The 25,620-nt window shown below is 34.8% G+C and overlaps 1 protein-coding gene across 1 annotated transcript in view; it reads right to left on the reverse strand.

Moving 5' to 3' along the window:
* Positions 1–25,620, reverse strand: part of asic2 (acid-sensing (proton-gated) ion channel 2) — a 448,191-nt gene that overhangs the window by 200,653 nt on the left and 221,918 nt on the right. The gene's annotated exons all lie outside the window — the stretch shown is intronic.

The following is a 25,620-nucleotide window of genomic DNA, read 5'->3' on the forward strand; positions in this document are numbered from 1 at the left end:
GGACCACCTGAGAGGAGAGCTCTGGGCTAAAGCCATAGACAAGCATTCATTAACTCACCTTTTGTGGTTGCAGACCCTCCCACTTCATTTTGCTTTTTGAAGAACCCCTTGATTCTGCAAGCTGCTTTAATGAAATCTCTGGGTATTATATAATTATAAATTACTCTCCTTATAAAATAGAGGATAAGTTTCAAATGAAGCCAATGAAACATCATAACCAACACTGCAGTTTAATTTCAGGTATGAAATGTGCACTTTTACTTTGTATTCTTTGCCACTTCTTCAACTGAAAAATCTTCACACACAAAATGAATAATTAACCTTTTTATGGCAGTCACAAATTACAGTGATTACTTGAAATAAACCTCATGCATTAGGAGAAGCTATACCTGTAACCATGACTACAGCACTTTAATAACTTAACCTCGGCTAGCTGAAAGCCAGCAGTTACAAAACTAAACTGTACCAATCTGAAACTCCAAAATGTGACGGCACACTTTGATGTGTGATTCATATTAGAAGTAGGGCATAAACAAAGCTGTCTCTCTTTCTCAAAGGCCTGATGTAAAGGACAAAATTAGTCGCACACATTAAGCTATAGTGAACTATAGCGCAAATCTTAATTAGACTTATCGCCACGGGAACCATTTCTATTTGCGGCTTTGTTAACTGTGCATGGGAAAGCAAAGAAAGAAAGATTTGTGGACAATGTGGTGCTAAAGAGTCCCTGTGGGCTGTGTAATCATCACTGGTAATCATTTGATTTTCGCAGACAATAATAAGATCCATCTCTTGTGTTATAGTGTTGTGTTCACGAGTAACACTGTACTATTTTGAAGTGTTGTGTGAGAGAACAGAAGTGAAGTGTATACAAGATGGATGAAGTTTGCTACTCCTGTCTCGTGTGCTTAAATGCTTGCTAACATGGAAGTGGAGAAATAAAAACACAGAAGTGGGCACAAGTGTTATGCAGAAACGACCATCACAGTTTGGTAAACAGAGGACTACAAGAAAAAGAGTGATTAAAGAGTATGTCAGGAAAGGTCATTCCTACTTGAAATACGACCGGTATCTGAACCTTCAAACTGGCTGCAAGGATCCAGTCACGCATTAAGAGCAAACTCAGTCTTCTTCAGCGAGAAAGAAAATTGTAGGGTCTTGCGGAAAAGAAGATATCACTATCTCCAACACAGGTAGTCTCGTTCCCTAACACCCACTTCACTCCTTCTCCTCTGTGCAATTAAAATGAGGCTGTATGCATTGGCAGCTCTCGTACGCTGGTTCTCCTGAGCCATGGCTTTGGAAAATTGCTGATTTTGGCAGCTCCCTCATGCAGAAGTCTACCTGCTACTTTGATCCTGTCATGGTGAATGAGGGCAAACACTTGAGGGGTTGGCGGTTAAGCACTTTGCAAGAATAATTTGTGGATGGGGACGATGGTGAGTTTGGATACAAAGAGGTTTGAACAACCTTTCTAGCCACAAAAATGAATCAGAGAAAAGAAAACACTTAAAAAAAAAAAATGTGGAGAAATGTAATTTAAACACTGAGATTTTCTGAAGTACTGGAGGTACATGAGAGGGAGAGACAGAACATTTTTTTGAATTTTAAATTTAAGTGGTATTCTGATTTGCAGTATTAAAGATGTCATTAGGTACAATTTACAAAGAATATAGAAAAAAAAAATGAAAAGTGAAATTATAGTCTGCATAGTCTGTATCAGTACTACAAAATGGGAAAACGAAAGATCTTCAAGATTTGCACTGTGGTACTTTTTAGTCCAGCAATATTTAATGTAAAGTAAGTTCAAATTGAGTTTATTATTATTTGAATTTTTCATCCAAGTGTTAAAAAAGATATTCAACATGTCCATCATTATTTTTATAATAATAAAAATAGTAATAGTTAATATACTGTAATATAATATTAATAGTAAATTATATATTAATGTATACATTATAAAAATAATATAAATTAATGTATAAATATGAACATTATTATGAATTAATATAAATATAATGAATTTATAATACATGTGTATGTGTATGTGTAAACTTGTATTTATTACTTTGTAATAAGACCCCACAAAATAAGAAAGATATGGAATGTTTGACTTTGTGGGGTCCTTTAATTGGACAGAATCTTTTATATGAGACTAAATGTTGACTCAGTTTACTATCATCCTTCCCTACACTATACCTAAACCTACCCATCACAGGAACCTAAAATAATTTTAATATTCTTATATATATATATATATATATATATATATATATATATATATATATATATATATATATATATATATATATATATATATATAGTAAGATTGAAAATATCTAAAGATATTTTAAAATGAACAAAGACATTTGCTTTACTGTTTCAACCCCTCTCTTTTGCTATAAGGGCCATTTGGAATGCACAAAGGTGTTGTATATCGGGGGAAGAAACTTAAGACACATTTTTAAAATGTTTTAACATTCTTATATATATATATATATATATATATATAAGAATGTTAAAACATTTTAAAAACGTGTATATATATATATGTATATATATATATATATATATATATATATATATATATATATATATATATATATATATATATATATATATATATATATATAAGAATGTTAAAATTATGTTAGGTTCCTGTGACGGGTAAGTTTATGTATAGTGTATAGGGAAGGGCCATACTATAGTGACTTTTATGATTTTATGAAACATTCTTATATGACTTTTAAGATGTTGTCTTTGTGGGGTCCGACTAAAGGACGACTAAATTCCTCATCTTCCTATCTTTGTGGAGCCCACATAGTAGTATAAACAAGGATGTGTGTGTGTGTGTGTAATTGTATAGAATGCAAAACATCTGAAACACAAGATAACCTGCCCCAACCCGGCATTATATTACAAGATATATTAAATATATCTTTATCTTTATCCTGTCTAGTTTTGTTTGTGTGCATGACTTTGTATGGTGTGACCTTTCTAGAAAAGACTGTAGATATAAGCCATCTCTGTGACAATGAAATAGTAATGCGCTGTTGATGTTAGCAGAGCTGACAGATGTTACTTTTGAGAGATCTTATCTCACTGTGAGGTTCAACTGACACATGGTGATGTCTCATTTCATTTACTTTGACATCACTGGATACATTTTTTAGTTCAAACCAGTATGTATTAGAAGAGATGCACTGAACGTGTATTTCATTACACAGAGCAAAGTTAGTCTATAAATAATGAGTAAAGAGAATAGAACAGAATATCCTGCCACACAGAAAATGAGAGTTTGATTTATGAATACATAGTGCACATAGACTATGGTTCAAAAAGTTTGGGGTTAGTAAAAAAAAAAAAAAAAAAGAAAAAAAAATGGATTGTATGCTACGTTATTATAATTAAAATAACTGATTTGGAGTGACTGGAGTAATGATGCTGAAAATTCAGCTTTGCATCACTGGAATAAATTACATTTTAAAATATATTAAAATAAAAATCAGTTAATTTAATTATAATAATGTAGCATCTAAACCTATGCACAGCTTTAGAAACATGAAAATCTTTGCAAAAATAATATTTTATATTATATTTGTCATAAATACAGTTGTGTGGTTACATTTTACTGCAAATTTTTTGAACACCTAACCCAATCTCTAAACCTAATAACTTTAAAACAGACAATACATTAATAATAATTTTAGCTACATTATAATATTATATAGATATTGTATGCATAATAGTAATAATATATATATATATATATATATATATATATATATATATATATATATATATATATATATATATAAACCTTCAGCTCATTCAGTTCTTCATTTGGTGTCGAGATGCAAAGTCTGATTCATTTCCACAAACCGGTTCTTTTTGGAAAGTTCGGCTCATTGAACCGGTTCAAAAAGCCGATTCATAGGTTCCTGCATCATCATGCAATGATGTCAAAATGCATTTATTTTCTAACAACTCAGTGTCATGTTATATCAATGAAACATTCAAGTCATTTGAGCCAACCCAAATTTATTTACATCTCTCGACAGAAAGGTTTTTGCAGGTCTTAATGAATTGTTATTTAATAACAGTAGTCATAATAAGCATATTTCCAGTATGTGCCTCAGGCCTGCATTGTATCGTCAACTCACTCATCAGACTCCTCGGTAATCCTCGGCAAACTTCGAAAGTTGGTTGAACAGGCTCATTCTTTTTGCTAAGAGCTACTTTGGCTGTGTGTCTTTGCGTCATCAACCCGGAACTAAAGTTCGATTCAGTTCGATTAGTGAGCCGGCTTGACCGGTTGCTTCCGGAGAACCGTTTTTTTTTAAACGCTGTATTTTTCATATATTTTACGTTTATTCTACACCTCTGTTTCCACTGTCATATGAACGGCTCGTTTGACTTCCTGCTTCTATGAAGCCACTCCCTCCGACACACGCAATGTGTTCAGATTGGTCAGCAGGTTGGTTACTGGCCCAGTCTGTCGTGATTCGCTGAAGCGTCCGGAAACGCCACGCCCCTTACCATTCGTAGTTACGCGCTTAGGTGGAAAGTAAATAATAGCGCCTACATTGCTGTATCAAATTGAGCCGGATCAGACCCAGATGAAGAGGGTCAGGCAGAACCTCTCCAATCGCAGCTTTTAAAGGACGTTTATGAATGGTATTTCATTTAGTATTTGTGTCAAAGTGTTTAGATGCTGTCACTGCTGTTTGTTAGCTTTCAATATACAGTTTTATCCTGATTAAAGCTTTACTGTTGCCGAATACATGACTGAGTAGTCGCATTTTTGTAAAGGTATCTTTTAACAACTGTTTTTGTAAAGGTATCTTTTAACAACTATCTTGAACAACTGTTTGTCTATGAACATAGAGGTTTGTTGCACTAGAATTTAGCTAACTGGCTAGCAGAAACAAGTTGCTCTTTGTATATGTTCTTGATGCATTAAAAACAGCAACAGAACTATAACATTACGTTTAAAAGACAATAAAACGTACTTACAGTTTGGGAGCGATAAACAACTGCTTCTGCTTTTAAAGTGGGAACTGCTTCATCTTTCAGTAAAAGTCTTTGTGTAAATCCAGCATTAAACGCGTGTAGATTCTGGAAACTGTCTTCAGCACCACATCCATTGTAGAAAATATCACAGATTATAATGGGTTCTATATCTTTTGACGCGTCGCGTCGCGCAGCTCGCGTTCGGTGTAAACAACTCTTCCGCTTTCATTATGCTGCGCCACATGGCCTCGCCCACTTTGTTGCGTGTTCCCGGGGGCAGTGTTTATGTTAATAGCAAGGGTTTATGATGTCACCAACCCGGGAAGAAGCTTGTTGTAGTCCAAACCGCCTGTTTTTGTAGGCTTTAAACTGCCATAACTGTAAAAGACAATATCTCCGTGTGCATTGAACTTTCAGCGCTGTAACTTTGCAGATACTGTTTATGCTCAAGCAGCAACATTACACACTAACTAAAGTTAAAAAAGTGAAATCGCATGCAACCACCCCTTTAAAGATTGTTTCCTTGAGTCTACTGAGCTGTGCGTGTTGTAAAGCCAGAAGTATTACCTGACAGAAGTATTCATAAACATTGTTCTTAGGCAAAATGCCTTCATTTTTGATGCTGTCAGTATCTTAATAATGTTTAAAAACCTATGATTACTAATGAGATCACTATGGCATATTTCATTAGTATAAAGTTAAACAGAAAGCAGGCTTTGTGGCCCAATTGCATTCAAACAAATCAAGCAAACAATAACTGAATGAGCAATGTGGAATGGGATCCTTGCTGCATAATCTTTTCATGGATCAGATATTATAAACCAAAGAATCTTTGTGTAAGCTTCAACTGCATTTTTGGCAACACAATTAAGAATCATTTGATTATCGATATTTTCTCAAAAAAGGAACACTTTCACTGTTCCACTCCACAAATGTTGCATTCATATCCTAATTGTGCCGAGGGGAGAATGGACAGGAACAGAGCGTCTGTGAAAACATATGTGCATCTCAGCTAACACTTGACCCTCTTTTCTTTATCTCACCCTCTCTTCTCCATGCTAATTAATGAGCAAATTGGGGGGGGGAAAGAAGAAGAAAAAAAAAACACCTGATGAGGGTCAGAATCTATCCACTGAGTGGTTCTGAAATGCAATCTGTCTATCCTCTCTCCCCATCCCTCTGTCCCAGGTGAAATGAAACATTCGTCTTTCTCTTCTCCAACTGTGGCAGCGCATTTCTCTGGGGTTTTCCTGTCCGTCTCTAGCCGCTCTCTCACATCACTGTTAGAGACAGCTTTCTTCCACACTTGCCTTATGTATTATTGAGGAGGAGATTCAGTGCCTTCTACTTTGTCTTTGTGTAGGCCTAAAGGCTCTCTAAAGGATCTGTTTAAACACTCAACATGAGAAAGCAAAGGGGGCAAATGAGTGAGGGTGTCCGGATCTGACCGTTTCTGGGATACCAGGAACCATCCAGGGACTCAGTACACTCAGTGTTATCGGACAGAGCACCACAGGGGCAGCAGTTCTTAAATATTTCATGAACTTAAGGCAGACAAGCTGGGCTAAGACTCCCTGGCTCTGGATTTCAACTGCCTGACAAGATTGTGACTTGTTTAACACTTTGTGACTGAGGCAGGGTGTTGCACTAGGTGTAAATCCACAAACAAAACAGCTTCCAAACATGCAAATACGCTCATCTGAAGAGACAGATAGCAAATGCAGCGACACGCAGAAAACATATACTTCCTCGTGAAAATTTGATCAAAGGGTCTTTTTAGTGATAACACTATTTTCAGCGCTGTTGAACAGCCATTTTGCATTTCTTGACATCTTCACATCCATTGACTTCTCATTTGCGATGCTGATAGTCCATAACGTTATCCTAGTTTTTCATCTTCAGTATTTTGCCATCTTGAAGGACTGTATCAGTCATGCTCTTCTAAACTGTGTGGATGAGAATTAATTCAGCTCAAATCTGAATTAATGAGTCGAGTGTATAGTCTTCACCTCATTTACATCATATTATTGCCTAACTGATTAAAGATCTCTTTTAGATGGAGGTCTAGTTTTTAAACAGAGACATTGATTTACCTGCACACTGTGGGGGTCATTTTACACAGTCTATTAACAGTGATAAGGAAGCTACTTTGCTACTGCAAGTTAAAGTGCTACTCATAATGTAAAACAGTTAAACTAGTCAAGCTGTTTTAGATGGCAATATCTTGTTAAATACGAATCCGGTAGATGATATCATTTATTTTTACAGTGAGCACAGAATTTATCTGATACCAAATCAATGAAGATCTTAATTAATTTGACTACATACAAATGAAAATAACTAACTACATTTTTCAATAGGAAAAAAGAGGGTAAAAATGCTGTGCACTTTATAAAACATTGGTTCATTCAGGCGGTTCATGTAAAAATAGAATTTCAATTAATTGTTTTTAAGCAGATTCTTGGGTAACACTTTACAATAAGGTTCATTAGTTAACATTAGTTAACTACATTAGTTAACACAAACTAATAATGAACTGCACTTATACAGCATTTATTAATCTTCAACATTTACTAATACATTTTTAAAATCTTGTTAACATTAGTTAATGCAATGTGAACTAACATGAAAAACAATGAACAACTGTATTTTCATGAACTAACGTTAACAAAGATTAGTAAATACAGTAACAAATGTATTGCTCATGGTTAGTTAATGTTAGTTAATACATTAAATAATGTTTAACTAATGAACCCTATTGTAAAGTGTTACCGATTCTTGTATATGAATGAACTGATTCACTAAAATAAATCAAACATCCAAGTGCTACTCAAGAGAAAGGTTTATATTAAGTGAGGACATTTTTAAGTATATTATTTACACACCCTGAACTGTATGACTTTTCATTTTATTTTTTCTGTGGGACACAAAATATGATATTTTGAAGAACGCTGGTAATCAAACAGTTTTGGTGCCTATTACCTTAGAATGTGTCGGCAAAAAACACTGAGACATTTCTAAAAATTTCTTCTTTCATGTTCCACAGATGTCATACAGGTGTGGAACGACATGAGGTTGAGTACATGATGACTGAATTTTCATTTTTGTCCCTTTAACTTTGTCATCCAGCACATAAATGAACAGATTTCATCTTTTCAATTCATTAATTTCAATCACTTGCAATAGAGGGTATGCATTGATTTAAAAAGAACCAATTGTGCAGAATATAAGATTGTAAATATTTAATTGATGGGTTGTCAATACAATATATAACAGTACAGTTATATATGGGATGATTTTACCTCAAAATTCAACATATTGACACAAAATGATAACTGCAAATCCATGTTTCTCTGCCTGGAGTCCAGCTGTGAATTTCTGTGAATTGCAGCAATACATTAGTATCTCTTTTCTGTAGCTTTCAGCAGTCCGTAAGAATATATCTCAGATTTCTTGTCAAAACTATTTGTACAGTCAATTGCAAAGCTCTTTGACATTTTAGATGTGTTTTGTGTGTTTTCTGCGGCATTCACGCTGAAAACCAATGCTGTCTTTTTGCCATTCAGTGGGCGAAACCGCAGTCACTCCGGTCACATGCATGCCCTCTATACTGAGGAGAAATGTATATTTCATTACATAAAAAAATTCTATTGGATGGAAAAACACGGGTGTACAATCGTGTGATATCATGAACACAGGCTTCTCACTGATTCTGCTTCAGAACAGAATGATTAACGGTGTTAACTGTAAACATCTGGCATCATAAATACTGTTTTATGAATAACTGACAGGATGAATACATTCCTGTCAGTGCTGCCATAGGCTTTAAATTGATTAAGCTGGAGCAGAACTCCAGTTATGCCTATGAGTCGGTTTCAGAGACATGGTTTAACCAAAGCCTCATCTTTGCTGCCAGTGTGGTGTTTTCAGGCAAACAGTGATTATTGACACTTCAAATCCATATTTACATACACACCCAGCAAAAGCAGTGAGTTTAAGTGCAAGATCTGAGGCATAGTGTGACAGCACTGATCTCAGATGCGGCTGGTAAATATGCTGATGCAACAGAAGCTATAGAGCAAATGCACACATATAAAAAAGTGTAATGCTGCAACATAGGTTTTAAAGTAGAGTATTGCAAACCTAGAACAATGGTGTTGTGCAGTCCAGCAAAGAAATGCAGTAAATGAATGCAAATAAAGCAGAATACTCTCCTTTAATGTGGTCGGGCAACATGAAAGAAGAATATTTCTTTAATATCAATCAGTAAATTACCTGTTTATCTGCTGGGGGTTGGAAAATACATGAATCTATTCAGTACAAGTTCAATAAACCCTCATGATCTGTTGAGATTGTTTTCATGGTTGGGGACCAAGAAACCCTAATGATGTATGTCTAAGAATAATGATAGTAATTTCAAAATTAACCTCTTATTTTCCCTTTAATTTTTTTAAATATGTTCATCTGACCTAATTAAAACCCATTATCCGTATGGTGTAAAAAATGTCAGCTGTGCTGTTTCATGTGTTAAGGGATGGCATATTGGGACTTGTATATTTTAAAACTTATAACCAAATATTTCATTTAGTGATATAATGTCAATATACCATATCAATATATCTACTTGAACTATTAATTTCTGATATATATATAATTATAATATATATATATATATATATATATATTATATATATATATATATTGATAATATGTACATTACTGATACTGATATTGGCAACAAAAAGAACAAACAAGACAAGAAGAAACAAAATTATTTATATAAAACAATCATATGTGATGTGGGTCTTCTAATAATGTAATTTGACTGTTTTTCATTGTAAATTATTCTGTAATTCATAGTTTTTACTACAAAAAAGTTTATACTTACAGTATTTTACAGCAATACTTTATAGTTGTCACGATCCCCAGCTGGAGTGCCCTTCATAGCCACCAGAGGGTACTCCACATCAGATTATTGTCATTCCCTCACTACATTTCCCATAACTCTCTGCTTGGACTCATCATCCCTGATTTCTTACAGCTGCATCTCATTAGCCTGTTTAGCTCACCACCCTATGGGGCCGTTTTCTGCTAAACGGGCACAGTTTTCAACTAAAAACTGATTTTTTTATTTTTTTTTATGCGTATTGGCCATTCATTTACACAACAACGGCGTTTTGGTGGCCTGAATACGCAAACTTTTGAAAACAGCTTTAAATTGCACGTTTTTAAAAACGGTAAACAACAAAAATGCAAATCTGTTTCATCGCCATCTAATGGCCTGCCAGCAGAATACAGCGTTTTTAGTCGTTTTCGCGGATCCGTGTGAATGGGGATCATTTTGACAATATTGTCATCTGTATGCAGAAAACTCAGATGTAAGCATATCATTGTCGTGTAAACATACCCTAATAAGCCTGGTTCACACTGTCATTCTTTGTGAAGTCTTGTGTGTTTCTGCACTGAAATTCTTTTCCTACATTTGGTTTCCTGTTCTATTTTGTCTGTCTCTGGTGAGTTCCTATTCCTGTTCCTGTTATCGTTTGGACTGTTCATGACCTTTTGTCTGTTTCTGGATTACATCTTTGGATTACCCTTCAATAAACTACTGCATTTGGATCCTCAACCCCTTTATATCCGAGCAGTACATGACACTAGTGTGACATAAAACCATTTACAATTGTTCTGTACAAATTACAAACATATAGTGATATTACTATAACATAAAACTGTTGTATTTTGACATTATAAACATAATAAATCATACCATATAAACAGGCAGGTGAGTGGACATGAATCAGACCATTCATGTTTTGTGACCTCAAACTTAAACTAGTAAAGTTATGTAACATTTTTCATGGAGGACATTTGATAAATATATTCAGTTTGCATGCGATTAGGAACAGTCACGAAGTATCAATGTTTAGTATTTTTGGAGCTACTGTATTAAAATGGCCCTGGAATCCCGAACAGAACACGAGGTTGCAGTACAGTATTACAAGGCAGAATCAAAGCTTTATCACATTCTCAGATCCTCATGGGAGAAGGAGGGGTGCTGACATCTGACCCCTGCAGTTATATTGATTGCTCATGTCTGCTCTGAGGGGACAGTGATGCGAGTGATGGCTAGTGTTTATCCTCACAACAGACACTTCCCTCCTCCTCTGCTACATTACCGTGAAATCAGTTACACAACAATTTCCTGACTATCAGTGTCACATACACGCAAACAATTCTTTGATTGCCTTGTCTCACAAACTTCTTATTAAGATGTCAACTCAGTCTGATGCTTTTTCACATGTAATTTCAAGGTGAACTACGAGCTGTACCCGCTCTTCTCTGACAAATAAAAGCCCTGTAAAAATTTATATCATACACAGTATAGCATCATATTATGAGCCTTAAAAAATGTGCAAACCCACAGCCATCCAATTAGCATAATTAATTAACAGGCACTTAGCTGCTACACTTAATTCATTTATCATAGACTGCTGACATAATAGCGGCACAAAGCTTTTTCTTCGGAACTTAAAGAATCATAATTGTGGCTTTTAATGGGTTTTTACATTTCCTGCAATTAAATGAGTGTGACATTTCTTTCCAATATTTGCTCTAACCAAACCAACCAAGGAGGCTGTTGGCTCCTGGTGTTCCAGCTGGACCCAAAATGCATCATTCACCATTGCAAATCACTTCCAGGAGGTCCTATGCCAGCTGAGAAAATGGCATTGAGATGAATGGGAATGTTACTGGATAGTTCTCTGCAGGTATTACAGACCTCCTGAAAGATAATGGAAGGGCTTTAATGCTATCTCAAAACATTGTTTTTGCAATTACTTTTGATGCTGCTAGTGATGAAGAAATTGTCCTCACCTTTAAACACAAGATGCTACTGCAGTATCAACAAAAAGAAAACTCTAATATGAAGATGATTATGGTGCAATCTTTAGGGGAGTAGGAGGCAGAGACACATACACAGGGATTCTGTATTTAAAGAAAACGGCTGCTATTGGTTTCAGATAATTAAATGTTACGGTACAAGTTTGACTGAATGATTACATACGCAGGTGGAGACGGCACAGCGGTTTCAGTACAAAATGAGCTTTAAAATAAATAAAAGACGATAGTAAACATGTACCTATTCAGTGATAAATATATGCATTTCCATTTCCATTCTCAGATTTCATTTTCTCAGATAAAGTTTAGTATGCTGGAATAGAGTGTTTTATTGGTTTCCTGTTTTTCTGTGTCTTCACAATTACTCACAATTTTAGTCCAATAAGTGAGGCAAATTTATTCTCACTTCACTTCATTCTCAATTCATTTCATTCTCAATTCATTTTTTTTTTTTTTGTACAATGTTGCAAGAACAAAGCAAACAAAATTATGTTACTTAAACATTTATAAATAAACAGTTATGTTATTCACTCTATAAAAAAAAGTGCAAAAAATGTAACTTTAGGGGTACAACAGCTTGTCAATGGGGCAGTGGAGGAACAACTTTGTACCTTATTTAGCCTTAAAAGGTACCATAAGGGTACATATTATTACTCTAAGGTACTAATATGATCCATTTAGGGGTAGATAAGGTACATAGTTTTTTCTTTGAGGGCACTGCCCCATGCAGTAACAAGCTGTTGTACCCCTAAAGGTACAATTTTATATGCATTATAAATGCAAATGCAAATTCATGAAATTGTATATCCATGGAAACTCCAATAAGTGTTGGAGTTAGGGCTGGATGATTAAACGAAAAGTAATCGAAACCGAAATTCAGAATCTGTAACCAACGTAATTTTCCCATGTTGGATATTTATTTTATTTTTTTTATTTTTTAATCTTTTTGATTCTTTTCCCCTAAAAACATACTACCACGTGTGTAGTCACGTGACTTCGCTTACGTCCTCATGAAAGATTGTCAATTGAATGTGTTTTAAAGCTTGCCAGTTTGGGCATTCAAGTAATTTTAGACCATCGGACGTCTATCATTATCATTAGCTACTGCGCTGATGCATTATGGCATGATAGCATATACAGAATATATTTTTCTACTTTTGAAGTAACTACTTACAACCCACAGCTTCACAATTAATAGAGTGATGGTATTACTAATTCACATACGCAATCACTCTCATTAATGCATTCATATAAATGTACTGGTAACTGTGCTAATTTATCTGTATCTGATTTACAATGAGCAGAAATCTGTATGAAATGTTACAAACCATAAATAAAATAACTGCTGAAAGTGAACTATTATGTCAGAGCACTCTTTCATTCTGAAAAAATATCCCACCTTTAATAGTCAAGCATATTTTACAATCCTTGTCAGAGAACTATGAGTTAAAAATAATAATAACAATAATAATAATAGTTCATTAATCATAATTGAGGTAAAATGTTCAATTAAAGGGATAGTTCACCCAAAAATGAAAATTTGATGTTTATCTGCTTACCCCCAGGGCATCCAAGATGTAGATGACTTTATTTCTTCAGTCGAACACAAATGATGATTTTTAACTGCAACCGCTGCTGTCTGTCAGTCAAATAATAGCAGTGATTGGGAACTTGAACAATAAGAGTCGAAAAAACTTCCACAGACAAATCCAAATTAAACCCTGCGGCTCGTGACGGCACATTGATGTCCTAAGACACGAAACGATCGGTTTGTGCAAGAAACCGAACAGTATTTATATAATTTTTACCTCTAAAACACCACTATGTCCAACTCCGTTCAGCTTACGGCTAGTGAGGTCTGATCGCGCTCTGACAACAGAAGTGATGTCTCGCGCTCATTGAAGTATATGGGCGAGACATCACTTCCGTCATCACAACGCATTTTTTGACCTCAATAACAGGAAGCTGAACGAAGTTGGACATAGTGGTGTATTAGAGGTAAAAATTACATAAATAATGTTTGGTTTCTCGCACAAACCAATCGTTTCGTGTCTTAGGACATTAATGTGTCGTCACAAGCCGCAGGTTTTAATTTTGATTTGTCTAAGCAAGTTTTATTTACTGTTATAGATGAAGTTCCCATCTACTGCTATTATTTGACTGACAAACGGCAGCGGTTGCAGTTAAAAATCATCATTTGCGTTCGACTGAAGAAAAAAAGTCACCTACATCTTGGATGCACTGGGGGTAAGCAGATAAACATCAAATTTTCATTTTTGGGTGAACTATCCCTTTAATCAAGATTTAGATTTGGAGTGTTTTAAATATTAATGCAACAGATCCATTTATCAGAAATTCAAATTACACATACTGTACCTTCATGCAGAAAGCGGACTGGTGAATTTATATAAGATACATGGTGTACTTGAGGACAACGAAAACCATTCAGGGTTTATAGTTAAAATCTAGTTTTATCCACCCGTGTGTGTGTTTGTGTGTTAGAGGATGGGCAGGGAGCTGATGATTTGAAGCTTAGGTTTCCCTCTGAGGGATGATTTCAGACCCATAACTTTGGACAGCTTCAAAGTATTAAAGTTCCAGCAAGAAAGAAAATGTTCAGAGCAATATGTTGCTAGGCAGCTGATGTGGTGTAATCTTAAGCCTTTGCCTAGGATGCTTACAGAAATGCTCTCCGAGTGTGTGCGTATTTGTGAATACATTTTGGAAAAAAAATTGCATCCTGGATGGCACGGATATGCAATGCCTTAAAGGGTTAGTTCACCCCAAAATGAAAATTCTGTCATTAATGACTCACCCTCATGTCGTTCCAAAGCATTGAAAATACATTTTGGTCCAAAAATAACAAAAACTACGACTTTATTCAGCATTGTATTCTCTTCCGGGTCTGTTGTCAATCCGGGTTCACGACTCCGTAGTAGTTTTTGTTATTTTTGGACCAAAATGTATTTTCGATGCTTTAACAAATTCTAACTAACTTCACATGAACTACTTTGATGATGTTTTTATTACCTTTCTGGACATGGACAGTCTACCGTACATACATTTTCAATGGAGGGACAGAAAGCTCTCGCACTAAATCTAAAATATCTTAAACTGTGTTCCGAAGATGAACGGAGGTCTTACGGGTTTGGAACGACATGAGGGTGAGTCATTAATGACATAATTTTCATTTTTGGGTGAACTAACCCTTTAAGTACTCCCCCTCATGTCGTTCCACAGCCGCAAGTCTTTCGTTCATCTTCAGAACAAAAATTAAGATATTTTTGATGACAGAATACTGTCAGATTCCCTTCCATTGACTGCCTTTGTAACGACCACTTTGACACTTCAAAAACTTCATAAAGAGACCACAAAACTATAATCCATGTGAATCGAGAGGGTTAATCCTAAATTTTCTAAAGAGACTCAATCGCTTGTTATGATGAAAAGATTTAATTTAGGCTTTTACTCGCATATAAACATTGATCAGCGAACATAAGCAAAAGCTAACCTGAATAACGCAGAAGAACAAACCTCTTCCAGAACCTCAAATGCACTGCATAACCAATGAGGTTCATTCTAGTGTGTTACGCAGCACATTTTGAGCTTCTGGAAGAGGTTTGTTTGAGCTTCTGCTTATGTTCGCTGGTCAGTGTTTTCCTGAGAGTATAGCCTAAATCAAATCTGTTCATCATAACAAGTGATCGATTCTCTTCAGAAAATTTGGACTAAACCGCTCTATTCATATGGATTAGTTTTCTGATCTCTTTATGAAGTTTTTAAAGCATCAAAGTGGTCGTTACAAAGGCACTTAATGGAACAAATTCATCTAAAATATCTTCATTTGTGTTCTGAAGATGAACGAAAGTCTTACGGCTGTGGAACGACATGAGGGTGAGTAATAAATGACAGATTTTTTATTTTGAGGTGAACTAACTTTTTAAAGGATTACTTCGCAAAAAAACAAAAAAACAAATGAATCTCCTGTCATTATTTACTCACCCTCATGTTGTTTCAAAACCTATACTTTTCTATATAATGAAAGAGAATGAGGACTGGAGCTGTCAAGCTACAAAATGACCAAAGATTATTATTATTATTGTTGTTGTTGTTGTTGTTATTGTCACAATGAAAAGTCTCCAGGATATTCTTCGAAAATCCTCCTTTTGTGTTTATGGAAGAAAGATAGTTACATGTATTTGGAATGACTTGAACTTGGTGTCAGAATGGTGACACAATTTTCATTTTTAAATTCACTATGCCTTTAACAATAGTGTCATTTAAAGTCTCTGCCCATGTAGAGCTATTTTATGTAGATTTACAGCAATCTTAACCAATCAGATGACACCTCAATCATACACATGACAAAGTCTCATAAGAATTTCTTAAACACATAATTTTATTTACAAGTTTTCTGGACTTACATTTTAATGGCAGACAGAAGACTGCAGTAGCTTTATTAAAAAAGGAGGGGGGAAAGCAGCACAGCATGAAAATTGAAAGCAGCAAGTCACTGAAAGAAGCCCAGGACTTCATTTAGGATCCAACTGTCATTTAGTACTCCTGAGAGACTGTAAAACCAACTGCATGTTTTTATTTTATTAAAAAAAAAAAAAATGCTTTCTGGTTAAACATTGGGATTTAGATCGAATACTCAATCTGCTTTAGTTATATAGATCAGAGATGTGTATGCAGCCACTGTCACTTTGCTTGGGATCGATCCGACTGTACTCTATGTTGTAAATTGCATAGGAGTATCCTCTAAATCAATATCTCTGTTTCTAAGCAGCACACAGGGCCATACCGTGAGTGTGTGTACAAATAGAACATGCGGAGACAGGCAAAGCAGTTGGATCCACAGAGGTCAACGCTAGGGCTAATAACTAGGTCTGATTTATGACTGTGGCTAGACACAGACAGAGAGATACACAGCCGATAAAGTTTACTACTAGATATAAATCTGCAGAAACTACTGTAACTCTCAGCAGATTTCAATCAGGCCACCAGTGAATTTAGATCATAAATGTACCTCATGAAATAGTCAGATTTGAGGATAAATAATCAAAAATAATTAAATAAATAATAAAATATGAAGTTAAATAATTTCCTGTGATAACTGGAGGAGCATTTTCATTTGATTGAGCATTTGACTGGAGATAAATGCGAGTATATTTATAAAGGCAGTACATTTGAAATGTTTTAAATGGGCTAAAAACAGATTTGGGAACAGATAAGAGGGCATAAAAGCTAACAGACATACTGTAGGGCCCTATTTTAACAATCTAAGCGCATGGCACACTTAAGGCATATCCGAATCCACCGGTGCTAGTTTAAAGACTGAAAAAATGGTCAGAGCACCAGGCGCATGGTCCAAAAGGATTGTACCAAGTCTCTTAATGATTCATGCACTGTAAAACCGAACAGTGTTTGTTTCACTCAAATAATAATGAAAGTTCATTGTACTTAATAGAAAAAATTAGCATGAACTCAAAATTTCATTGTAGTAAGCTGAACTTAATATGATTGAGTTGAGCTGTAGCAGATTTCTAATTCCCAGCATGCTTTGTGTCAGACCATATAAATAATTAAGTGTTATTTTGTGTGTTTTTGCACAAGATTAACATATGGAGATATAATTTCATATTTAATGTTGTGTTATGTTGGGATTCAGGGGGTTCTGTTATGTTAGTTTTGTAGGGTTACCACTGTGGTGAAGAGTAGAGCCTGTGGTTAGGTTGAGGATGAGCTGCAAAACATTTAAGACCACATATGTTGTTTGATTACATATATGCAAGTATGTAATGACAGTCTCTCTGATAGTTATAATAGCATGTGTTATTTGCTAAGTAATGTTTAACCAAGATCTGAATGTGATGTTTATGTAAATTAACTGTATGTAATTAACATTATGCTGAGTTGGGAAAGGGATGCTGGTGATGGGATTGTTAATGAGAGACACCTGTGCACTACACTGGCCTTGATCCACTTACATGGCTCTCAGCCCCGCCCCACTTGTCACAAAAATCTTAAGTTCTACCAACTTTTAAAAAATTAGTTAGTTTACTTAAATGTTTTGAGGTAATAAGTTTCCTTTGAGTATTCTGAACTTATTGGGTTTTACAGTGTGGGTGTGTTTTGGGCATAATGTACAATAAACCAATCAGAGTGTCTTCTGCCATTCCCTTTAAAAGCCAGGTGTATGGTAGAGACTTAATAGTGATTTCACAGACAAAGAAGTGACCAATACAGAACTGGTGTTGACTGTTGGGTTGCCATTTGGTTGTGATTTCTGATAATGGAAACACACTTATTAAAAGTTATTTCTGCTGTAGTTGTTGCTAAAGTCTTTCATTGGTACAGCCAGCATGATTTAGTGCATCACTTTAACAGCATGTCCTCTTAACAAACATTCTGTTTCCACTCATCTGCTTCACTCACTCCCTGCGTCCTCTCCTTCCAATTTCATGCACTGTGACTTTAAGAGTTGTGTGATCATTATTTAAAGCCTACAGTATCGATAAGTACAAGTTAAGAGGTTTGGACACATGTACATACACATTGAAAGTTGGAAAGTTTCTGTTCACGATAAATACTATAAGTATTTTAAAACCAAAGAAAGAATAAAGCATAAAGCTCTTGCACATACTCCTTGCAGTACACACTTGCAGACATGTTACATCACACAGTCACATACAAAAACTGTGTATCGTTAAAGTGTTTTTTATCACTTTGTTTTACTTTGAAAACTCACAACTGGCATTACTTAAAACAGCATTAAAAACAGGGCAATCAAAGCTGCCCTACAATAGAAAGAAACAAAGGGACATCCAAAAAGACTGAGACTGATGGATATAAAGAACAAGACATCGAAAACAAAAGCCTGCACTCCTTATTAATGCATCAAACCAGGCCAGGCTCTGAAGGATTAACAGAACAAAGAATCAATTAATCAACTTCAGTTTCTTTAAAATTGCATTCATATAAGATAAATGAACTGTAACTACTCAAAATATGACACAATTATGAGAGGGGAAAAAAAAGGTTTCTTTATAAAAGATATCTTCAAAATGAAGATCGATCCTTACATCAAAATAACGATTCAAAGAAGTTTTCAACATCATTTATTTGATCATTTAAAGCATAACACACGTTTGAAAGTACATTATTAAGTATGTTGCTATATTTACATTGTTACACAAATTTCTATTTCAAATAAATCCTGTTCTTTAGAACTTTCTATTCATCAAGAATCCTAAAAAAGTACTACAGTTTTCACAAAAATATTAAGCAACACAGCTGTTTTCAACATTGATAATAAAAATAGTAATGATACATATTTATTGAACACCAAATCAGCATATTAGAATGATTTCTGAAGGATCAGGTGACATTTTAAAACAATATTCCTGTTTTTACAGTATTTTTGATTAAATAAGCACAGGCTTCTTGAGCATAAAATTAAAAAACATTTAAAAGTTTTATCGTCCCAAACCTTTGGACAGAATATAGCAAATAGTTTGTAAGATATGAACGATTTCTTCTTCTGCTCATCTGAACAAAGTCACAGGACAACTGACTGTGTCTCCGTTGTGACACTTCAATTAATACATGTTACATTGTATTGTATTTACAGGCTAATAGGTTTTGTGATGTTTGATAAAAATGTAAACTATAATAGTTGTTTACATATAAGATATAAAATATAATAAAATAAAAGTTGTAATATAGGGTGAATTCAGGTTGATTGGGACACTTTTTGCAATTGAGATGACTGGGGAAAAGTGTCTGAATCAACCTGAAATCATCCCTATATATTATAGTTAAATAATTTTCTATAATTGTTGTTAATAAATGAAAAAACAAACAAACAAATAAACAAAAGAGGATTCTACAATTTAATATTTTAATGTTAAATGGCTATAATTACCCATTTTATTAAACTGAAATTAATTGCAGTTTAATAGCAGTATTTGTATTGGTTTATTTGCCTTAATGGTTCTTGGAATGGGACAGAAATGAAAACAACTGGTATTGTCCATTCTCACATCTGACTATAGAAACCAGCCATTTTATCTGAAGCATAGATTTGACAAAGCTTACACATCCATAGTGATGAATATTATGACAATAAGAAATGATATAAATGGCTAGTAGGAGAAAGCTACAGTTTTTGATGCAAAATTCCCAGCCTCCCACATTTAAATCTGCTGCAATAACAGGTTTGAGGAAAGATGATGAAAACATAGGAGCTTTAATTAGGAAGAACACAGATGATGAAATGAGAAAATTAGCCATTTGGATGCATCACAGTTTAAACCCAGGACACAAATCAGGCATAATTACAGCCACAGGTACAGGATTACAGAGTCCAAAAGCATCTACAGCCACTTCGTATTAAATCCTGAGGGAAGATGCATCTGATTACATATTAGTACAAGTATTTCTGTAGCCACAGCAGTGAATGTGTTTGGGACTCGTGAACAGTGTCGTTGCACATAGAGATGCTGATTAATGACTAACATTTAGCACAATACACAACCGTAGCAAGGTCGGTAAATCAACATCTGATCCGGTGCCCTGGGCTGGTGCTAGAGACCATGAATACTTTATACAGTTAAATTGAGACTATCCTTTTAGTTTTAATGAATGAATATAAATGTTTAATACCTTTTATTCTTTTGTTTCAGCCAAAAGACATGAATTATTAATGCTACTCAGGAGTGTAATCAACTTATAAGCTGTCACTTGGAAGTGCTCTAGATGCAGGAGGATAATAGGAAGAGTTTTAGGGAAATATAACTGGAGATTAAGTGGTTTGTGATGGGAAGAGCTTTAGCGATGTGCAGATGACGATTGGTCTGCAAAGACAACTATAATAGAGTGTTAACTGTTAACATTCCCATTCATCTCAATAGCAGTTGCTCCAACCTGTATCTTTCCTCACAGACACTCACTTCTGGTGCACAAGCTAGTCATCTATGCCATAGCCACAGGAAAATAACATCATAATAATGCTGATTGGCTGATGGTACCACAAGAATGTGAGCTGAAACATCAACGATGGCAAATGTTTAAAGAATATGCCCATTTCACACAGACAAAAAAAAAAAAAAAAAAAAAAAAAAAACACTACTGTATTTTTTGGAACATGACAAGTTTTTTCATCTGAAACATGCTGTAAGCGATTTATATAATGCAATCAACGTCAATCTGCACCTAAAACATGCGCAAAGCAGACACATTTGGATCTGTGTCGAATAGGAGATTTACGCGAGCCAAGTTTATTTGTATAGCACTTTTCCCATATGTTTCATTTTCACTTTAAAAATATTTGTTTATAATAAATGCTGTTTATAATGAATGCCACTATTTTAAGTTTGTTTTATACTTTTCATTCTTGTTATGTTCAGAATACCATTCAATTTAAAGGATTTATTGTGGAGTGAGGGAAACTTCATTATAGTGTTTATAATGTTTTTAAATGTTTTCCTTTATTTACCAGTCTTTTACATTATTTCTGAACTTACTAATAAAATGTGACACATACACCGAAGCTGTTATGTATTCCTGGTATTGTGTACCTTAAGTTTTTGTTCTTTGTATTTTTGCATTGTTCTAATAAACCATCTGCACTTGGATCCAGCTCACTCTTGTTTCTCCTGGAGTTGCAGATGCCCCTTATGTTTGTTTGTTTTCTTCAAATTTTGATCTGGGGTGACTTATTTTTCAGAAAATATGATACTATAAATTAATTAAATACTTTATGTTTGACTAACAACATGTTTTTTAGTCCAATTACAAAAGTAATGTAACAAAGATCCACTACAGGCGAGCGTAGGTAGAACCCAAGTGCAGTTTAATAAGACTTGACTTGACTTGACTTGACTTATCCTATCCTGACACTCACCAACAATGGGTTACATACAGTACGAACAAAGCTAGACAAGATAACAATGGAACATGAGGTCTATTTATACAAAGAGACTGATGATAAACAAGGAACACCTGTGAACAATCAAGACAAAAGGACTAATGACAGAACAGAACTGAAATCACATGACAATGACAACCAATCAGAACATGACGCATGAGACAGGGGAAGCACATTACATGATATAAAATATAAACATTTTGTTTGGTCATAACATGAAATAACAGTTATTTATTTTTCGCATTTAATTAATTTTAATTTAGTAAATATGTAAATATATTTTTATTGCAGCAATTGTTATGAGTTATTTATTTCAGTGTCACATGATCCTTCAGAAATCAGTCTTATTTTTGCTGATTTGATACTTATTTGTTATTATTGTTGGAAACAGTTTTGTTAGCATGTTAGAATGATATCTGAAAGATCATGTGACACTGAAGGATGGAGAAATTATGCTGAAAATTCAGCTTTGATCACAGAAATAAATTATATTTTTATGTATATCAATTATTATAATATTTTAAATTGTAATTATGTTTCGCAATATTACAATTTTTTTCTGTATTTTTGATCAAATGTGCATGTTATGGACTGGGGGAAGCACAGTGCATGCAGGGGGTGTGGCCTCAATAGCCCTGCAGTAAGTAGTGTGCTGTGTGAGGAATGTGCAGGGTAAAAATTAAACTAAAATTGCATTAAATATGGTTGTTTTAACCAAAATTATGTTGCAAGATGTCTTTTTCAACTACATTTAAGTACCCTGTTATAGGCTAACCTGCAATTTTGCAAATTCCCTGTTTATTCACATTAATTCCCATTAATTCCCATATATTCCTGTTAATTCCCATTTATTCCCATTAATTCCCATGGAAAGTTTCCAGCTTAGAAAATTCCCAGAATTTTGCAACCCTACAAGTAACTCTAAATGGCTGTCAATGAAGAAGGATTTTTTATTTTTATTTTTTGGCAGCAGAGGGGTGTAGTTACAATATCTAAAAACCAGCAAATAAACACCAAAGGAAAGAAAATAATGGAAAATTAATCTTTGAGCAAAAACAAGTTTTTTGAATTACGGAGGAAAATGAAAACATACAGAGATACAGAAGAATGCCTTAATGTTACACACACACACACACACACTCAACAATCTGTGCAAAGAAGGACCATGTCAAGCTATAAATGCGTGACAAAAGGTGCATTAAATTTCTTGTCCGGGGGGAGAAACAGAGGAGAAGGATATGAAGGACAGGAAAGTATGCTCAAATTAAATTAATTCAGAACTTAAAATGACACTGCATGAAATCACACCAGCAGGTGAAAGTGAAATAAAAAAATAAAAAAAAAACACTACCCACTGAGAGTGAAAGAGAGAGTGAGGAGAAATCTTACGAATGAGTCAATTTTGTCGCTACAGGAGTAGAGTGGCTCTAAACTTAAAAGAATCTGTTGAGATGCAGCAGAATACATGTTATGTACTGAGAAAAATCTCAAAGAACTCATCAAAAACTGGTTTGCAAAGTTCATATATTACAAATCATTCATCTGAATCACAGAAGTGCCTCAGACAACACACAACGGCTTCCACTGGAAAACATAACCAGAAGATACTGTCCATGTAAGCTTTAACTTGTGTTTTTGAAATCTATGTGATACATTCATGGCTTAAATAATATTAAAAAGTTGCAAAATACTGCTGAAGTAATGTGCAATAAGATGTAAAATAAGTCTCCCGCTGTCCTGCAGAACTCATATTTGTCATTTTTAGCAGTGTTCAGAAGTCAATAAAATGCAGGTACCGTTTCCATTTTACCAAGGTGCCATATGTTTAATATCATGATCTTGGGAGTTGTGAATCAGTAAAAAGACCAGATGTGCTCATGAAAATGCATGACAATAGCAATGCTAATGTTATTTACTGAGTGGGTATATCTTCAAAACTGATTTAACCTGAAAATGTGACACACTTTACCTTTATAAAGCAGATAAACTATACTACATAACTTGGATACAAATAGAAAAACACACATTTTAACAGTATCAAACAATACTTGTGATTAGTGCAGTGATTAGTGCTTGCCTGAGCAAAGCATGATGTTAAAGATCATTTCCTCACCCTCATGTTGTTCCAAACCTGTATGAATTTCTTTCTTCAGTTGAACACAAAGGAAGATATTTTAAAGAATGTTGGTAATCAAACAGTTGACGAAAGCCATTGACTTCCAAAAACAATACTGTGGAAGTCAATGGGTGCCGTCAACTGTCTGGTCACCAATATTCTTTCAAATATCTTCTTTTGTGTTCAACTGAAGAAAGAAATTCATACAGGTTTGGAACAAAGAGGGTGAGGAAATGATGACAAAATTTTCATTTTTGGGTGAACTATCCCTTTAAGGTGTTTTATCATTTAAAAGGTGAAAAACAAGCCATGAGTCTGACTTTTTACCGTGTTTAAGTGCTATAATGGTGCATATGGTGCATCTACCAGCACATAAAATGTGAAAAAGGACAACCCAGTAACTTTGTTTTGGTACACCTTTCTTTGCAAGCATGAGACAAATTGAGCCGTTCTGATTTCGCTCCCCTTGTGATGTATGAAGGGGATCTTATAATAATATTACCAGCCCTTAATTTGTATGTTTCCACCCAAGGCGCCGCCATTGTTTTCGCAACTAATGAGTAACACTGGTCCTGGAGTACAGCAGCAGCTGTCCCGCAGTTTAGCTACAACCCTGATCAAACACACTTGAATGTTTTCAGGATTGCTAAAGCTACGTGAAGGAAGGTGAGTTGTGTCAGAGCAAAACTCTGCAGGACAACAGCAAATAAGAACGACTGTCCCTGAGCTCATGATATGTCTCAGCTATTTAAATATTATTACTGATCTGTTAACGGCTATAATAGTAAACATACAAGTCTCCATAAACTCCTGGCATCTGAGCCACTAAGGATGCAGTTGTCGTTTATGAAGGGAATGTGTCCAGATAAATTCATATACCAGTATGTGTAAGTCATTTACACCAGAATGCTTCACACGATCATCAGTAAAACACAGGATTTGCACAGAAATTAATTCTCAAAGATGGATCGATACCAACTGATCCAATTTCATATATATTTATTTCGTGATGTTTGCAAATTGTCCTCCTGAGTGTGTTTAGTTAGCACGATGCTAATGTACTGTTAAATTTGGCTATGTTACCATTGTTTCTTACTGTTTTCACGAAGACCAGAGCCATTTCGTTTTAATTTTCAACCCAAAAACACATGTAGCCTGAGTAATTCATAAACGCATCTTCATCCTTTTGAGTCTCTCCAACAGTGTTTAGCCACGTTAGCTGTGCATCACACTATCAAATTCAGGATCAAATTTTAGCAAACATCCATACATACATAAGTTATATGCTTCATCAAGAATAGTTTGCAATGATCCATTTTGCAAGTTATATTTGCTGTGTTAGCTTCTGTTTATGTATGCCTCAGTGTATTGGAATGACGAGCGAGCTTGGGGGCGGGGAGCACAAGCTCATTTGCATTTAAAGCAACCCACCCTAAAAAAATGGCATGTTTTTGCTCACACCCAAATCGGGGGAAATTTGACAAGCTATAATAAATGATCTGTGGGGTATATTGAGCTGAAACTTCACAGTCACATTCTGGGGACACCAGAGACTTATATTACATCTTGTCAAAAGGGGCATAATAGGTCACCTTTAATTATATGTGATTTATTATTATTGAGTCAGAGGCGAGCAAGGAATTTTCCTTATATCAGTTCTGGT

This window comes from Chanodichthys erythropterus, chromosome 3 (assembly GCF_024489055.1).
Source record: "Chanodichthys erythropterus isolate Z2021 chromosome 3, ASM2448905v1, whole genome shotgun sequence".
NCBI lineage: Eukaryota > Metazoa > Chordata > Actinopteri > Cypriniformes > Xenocyprididae > Chanodichthys > Chanodichthys erythropterus.